Below are 5906 nucleotides of genomic sequence, written 5' to 3' on the forward strand. Positions count from 1 at the left end.
GCACACTCTACATCATCGATCACTTTCCTCTTTGGCCCCATAATTTCCTTGATCACAAAATTGGGACACTACTGAGTTACATGATGTTACAGCACAAGTTCTCATATGTTCTGAGTCTTAATTGACCTTGGAAGGTGAGGGCCAAAATGTTGGCTTTCCTTGCAGCCCTCCTTTTCCTCTAATTTGGATCTGCAAACTGAGGTTGTTAACCCTCCAGAAGACAAGCTTACTGTCATTAACATACAACTGAAGCTGTTAAGCTTAACCTCACTATCTGTCTGAATAGCAAACATCTTAGTCAAAAAAAGGAACAGGTATTTTTCAAGTATTGATATGTTGAACTTTAAGTCCCTACAGAATATGATGAAAAAAGATTTAAAAATTAGAATATATATTTAAAACATAGGCATAAAAATTATGTAATTCTTATATTTACACATAAGTCCAAAAATCTAACCATGTACAACTTTGAAGCAGGACAGTAGCACAACATCCCTTTTCCTGTCTCTTGCCTTCATTCACCACTCCCTTCTTTTTGAACAGTCATGTACCTGAGAGACAGCAGAGCAGCAACTGGCATGTCATGATATGTAGCCCGTATTTAGAAGACCAAAATGACAGGCACTCCAACCATGAAACTACTACTACAAATTACCATTTTCAGTGCAGTTGCTTAGTATCACAGGTATATATAGTTAGTCAGGGTGAGAATCCTTCCAATTAAATGCTAGGTTCAAAAATCTGGAGATTCTCAGGATCATTGCCTTGCCCATGTTCAACACATAACTGTATGGCTTGACACTGTCATGATTCCTAGCTCTTCTCCTTTCCCTCTCTTAATTACTTAGTCTTAGAGATCCTGCTTTCCTTTTACTTGTATTATACCTTTCTATTTGAATTTATTCTTTTGAGTTCTTATACTAGGGAAACTATGCTATATTTGCACATGTGTGTCAGGTTTATTTCACTTATGAGTATATCTTCAAGTGGCATCCACTTCAATATAAAGCATTCGAATTTATCATTCTTAATAGCTGAGTAATACGCCATTGTGTAAAAATATCACATCTTTTTCAACTATTTCTCAGGTGGTGGGCATCTTTGTTGTGTCCAGAATTTGTCTATCACAAATTGTGCTGCTATAAACACAGGCACACATATAACGCTATGATATGATGTTTTCAGATCCTCAGGAACATTCCCAGTAGAGGAATACCTAGTTTAAAATGGATTTCCAGTCCAATGTTTCTACGGAGTCTCAACACTGATTTCCATAATGGTTACACCAGTCTACATTACCACCAGCAGTGGAGAAGGGTTCCTTTTTCCCCACAGCCTCTCCAACATTTTTTGTTGGATGATTTCTTTATGATAGCAATTCGTTCTGGGGTGAGAGGATATCTCAATGTGGTTTTAAATTGCATTTCGTGGATGGCTACTGATGTGAAGCAATTTTTCATATATTTATTTGCTTCTTTAATTTCATCCTCTGAGAAGTGTACGTTCCTCTCAGATGCCCATTTCTGAATTGGATCTTCAAATTTTTGGGTAGTATGTCTTTTAGTTCTTTATAATTTCTAGAGAGAAGATCTTTGTCTGAGTAATTATTTGTCATGAAATTTTCCAAATTTCTGCGTTGTCTCTTAACATTGCTGGTATTTTTTTTCACAAATTTATTAATAAACAGATAGCAATGAGACAGTTTCAAATCAAATCGGAAGAACACATTCTTCAAATAACACACTGCATATATTCTTCTTAGTGGTTAATTGCTGTACAAGATGTGGACTTGAGATCCTACTTACAAACACCATTAGAACAAATCATTCTATTCATTAAGAGAATGCACCTATATATCTATCCTAACAACTTTGAATACACAGATACAAAATGGACATTCATCTGTATACTCCATTTTTTCTAAGTTCCGTTATTGAATATTATACGTGTGTAAACTCAGCAAAATATTCTAAAAGAGTCCAGTAGCCTATAATAGCATTGGGTCTTCTGTTTAACTGGTAAAGTCAGAAATGCAAGAAAGATCCAGAGTAGAGGGACATTGGACAAGAATATACTCTTCCTGGCCATGCAACTGAGATCCATCACTTCCAACTGGGTTTCCCCTCCAAACAATCCTCCTATCTATGCCCTGATAAATGCATTAAATCATTGTTGATCTTAAAGTGATCATGATCCAATTAGCTTTCAAAAACTCTACACTTATACACAGGAGAATATTGGGAAACATTTAAGGTTCAAATCATACTAAATTTAATTTGTACGGTGTGATAGAGGCAGAAATAAGATACAAACAAAAATGAGACAACCATTATTTAGTATTGAATATCCACTAATTGGTTTATTTCAGGAAAACTATATGTAAGTGGTGAAGACTAGGGAAGAAGGGAGCATTTTGTTTTGTTAATATGCTTTATTTGGTAGTGACATGATTCCCAACTGAAGTTTTGAGACTAGACTGCAGGCAGGAAAGGAATGGGAAAGATACTGCTAAGTGAAAGCTTTATCCTGAAGCCTTAGATTATCTACATAGTTATGATGGTCCAAGGAGTTGCTAAAGATGTATGTCATGACAGAGCTAACGAACTCCAGAAAAAGCCTTTGCTAAATAGTCTGCTCAGTGTTCTTTAATGTCTTTGTTCCACAAACTATAGATAAAGTGGTTCATTATGGGGGTTACAATTGAGTACGTAAAAGCAGCTACCTTATCCCTTTCTGCTGAGTAGGCAGAATAAGGGAGAAAGTAGAAATCCAACAATGGGTTCATTAAAAAGGGACACAGCTGAGAGATGGGAGCCACAGGTAAAGAATATTTTCCATTTTCCTCTGGTGAATGGAACCCTAAGCATAGTGCTGCCAATAATAGCATAGGTTATAAGAATGAAAATGTAGCAGAAGAAGATAACTGCTCCTCCCGTGGTTGAGATCATCAAGAGGTTGATTTTGGTATCTGAATAATCAAGTTTTAATATCAGTTCCAGGTCACAGAGTAAATTATTTCTGTGTGACCACAGAAAGTCAAGCAGCTCAGCAGACTGAGATGCATTACTGAGACAAGGTTGGAGACAATTATTGGAATCATAAGCAACAAGGCACAGAGCTTGGGATTCAGTAAAGTAGCATAGTGTAATGGGTAACAGATGGCAATATACTAATCATATGCCACGACTGCCAGGAGGAAATTGTCCAGATCTAGTAGGAGCATAAAAAAGTACATTTGTGTAATGCATCCTTCAAAAGAGAGAGTTGAATATTAGCTGTGAATGCCTGCCAAGATTTTGAGTACTATCATGATTATAAAGCACGTATCAGTGAAGGAAAGGTTGGTAAGAAAGAAGGACACAGGGCTATGGAGGTGAGTGTCATTCACAATGGTCAGAGTGGTAAGTTTCCAACCATGGTGAACAGATACATTCATATAAACAGCATGAAGATGATCTGCTGCTGCTCATATTTCACTGTGAGTCCCAGGTGGAGGAATTCGGAGACAATAGATTGTTTCCTTGGTGCATGGCACTGCTGTGTTGAAAGGGAAAAATTTCAACTTCACTGTAAAATGCTAACAAGACAAAAAGGCCCATCAGTGCATTCTATGAAGTAAAAGAATAGGATCATTCCTCGGAGCCAGGCAAGCTTGGATTATATTCTCCCCTTACTAAAATGTCAGTTTCACAAAGGTATTGATTTTATCTTTTATGTTCAATGTTTACATCAGTGGTAAAGACAATGCCTGGCACATAGTAAGAAATCTAATAATATTGGTTGAATTTAAATAATAATAAGTGAAGAAATGAAAATGGAATAGCCAGGATTCATAATGAATTCTCTTCATGTCTTTATCTGTGGTTTTGTGAGCCTATTTTATGAACTTGAAAAGGTGGGAGGTTGCTGGGACTAGTGGCACACATCTAATTCCAGCATTCAGAAGGCCAAGGCAGGAGGATTGCTGTGAGTATAAGGCCATCCTGGGCTGCATAATGAGGTCAAAACCATCCTGAACTACATGATGAGACCCAACCTTAAAGATTAGACAACAATAAACACAAAAACAAATAAACAAAGAAAACTGGGGCTATTGTGAGTATTTCATCGAACACACGTAAAATGTCCAGGCCTATTTTAGCCATTACTGCACAAATAGTATCTGGTCTCACTCACTAATTGAGAAGAATCACAAACTCTAAATGCACAAAGAAACCTCCAGGGGAAATCCAAACCAGCTAAATCCAAACTCATCCAACCAGATGAGTATCCAATATACATGTGATGATTTAACCAATGACTTTATAATACTCCAGAGGCAGAGAATCCACAGTCCTTTGCCTGCATCAGATCAAAAAAATTATCCCATAATAATTTGCTTCCTTTTCACATCATCCTTAAATCTTTTCTTTTTTTAATATTTCAACAAAGAGGAAGTGGTTATTTACATTAAAAGCTACAGCAAACACATTTAGAATTGACCATTGAGTTAGAAAACATGAAGGTACAGTTTAGTGTCCTTAACCAGAACTTTGATTAGATCATTTACCAGAACCCTAATAGTGGAATTATTGGATATGCACCAGAATGAAGAAAGTCTATTGATAATGCTTTGAAAGCTAACATTGATTTACTGTGTTGTAGGTAGTGTGCTACTAAGTGCTGAATGTGAATTATCTTATCAAATATTCATCACAACTTTATGAGACAAATGCTCAATTTACAATGAGGAAATCAGGAAATGAAGAGAAATTGGTCAAACTGGTAAAAAGTAAGTGTAGTGGAGTTAAGATTCTGAGCTTAGTCTGTGGGACTTCAGAGTCCTCTTGAATGACTACCAGGCTACAATAACTCAATTTTGCTAATGTTTTCATTTATGTATGTGTGTAGCCACAGGTGCAATCAATAATTAATATATTGAGCCTCACCTATGTGCTGGTATATGAGAGCTTGTTTTGTCAAAGTCATAGTAAGTGTGTTGAAGCCGGGCTTTGAATATTTACTACAAAGCCATTTTGATTCTTTTAGCCACTACTGCCCAAATAGTATCTGGTCTCCCTCACTAGTTGGGAAGAATCACAAACTCTAAATGCACAAAGAAACCCCCAGAGAAAATGCAAATCAGCCCCTGGCATTGAGCAGGTGAGTATCCAATACACATTTGCTGTAATATTTGTGTGAACCCAAATTAAAACAATGGGCTTACAAATTGGAACCTATGTTTTTGCTTAATTTGATTTGTACCTTATCTAAAGTATTCTATATGTTTCTTGGAGATCTATTTATGTGGTTGTTAAAGGCCTGCCATGTCTCTATATCAACTTCCCAATCTAACAAACAGATTGTCATTGTGCAAATTCACATACTTTTACTAATTATATTTTTACATTCAATGAAGAAATAGACATTGGTAGCACTAATGAATCATTGCAACAAGATTACAAAAAGAATGTTTCACTTATTTAATAATGCCATTTTTCCTAAGAACCATAGCAGTACTGATTTGCATGCTAACAAATAAATGTACTAATTATAAATCAAGCAAGATCAGGCCTGGTGGGACCTCTGCTAGGCAATACTTAGCCATTTCGTATGTACAGAATATACTGAAAATAATAAAGTGGCATATTATTATGTACTTGCAATCTAAGCTGTTTATTAATTCAGACTGTATTAGCAAAGTTTGACAGCCCACATATCTGATTTGGCCTTCAAGGCATCATATCAGCTTGCTCCATTTAGATGATTGCTCTCATCTACTGTTCCCAATATGTCACCATCTTTTACAACAAAGCATATATCTATCTTCAGTCTTTCAACCATCATATTCAAGGCATTTAGTTGGCATAATAGTTTTACTTTGAACATGCTTAGAACATAGTTGTGCTTGCGGTTGAGGTCTCACT

At 36.2% G+C, this 5906-nt stretch overlaps 1 pseudogene; it reads right to left on the minus strand.

Moving 5' to 3' along the window:
• Positions 1–2635: 2635 nt before the first annotated feature.
• Positions 2636–3542, minus strand: LOC105742627 (annotated as a pseudogene).
• Positions 3543–5906: the final 2364 nt, after the last annotated feature.

Source organism: Octodon degus, unplaced genomic scaffold (assembly GCF_000260255.1).
Source record: "Octodon degus isolate 3935 unplaced genomic scaffold, OctDeg1.0 scaffold00063, whole genome shotgun sequence".
NCBI classification, from domain to species: Eukaryota; Metazoa; Chordata; class Mammalia; order Rodentia; family Octodontidae; genus Octodon; species Octodon degus.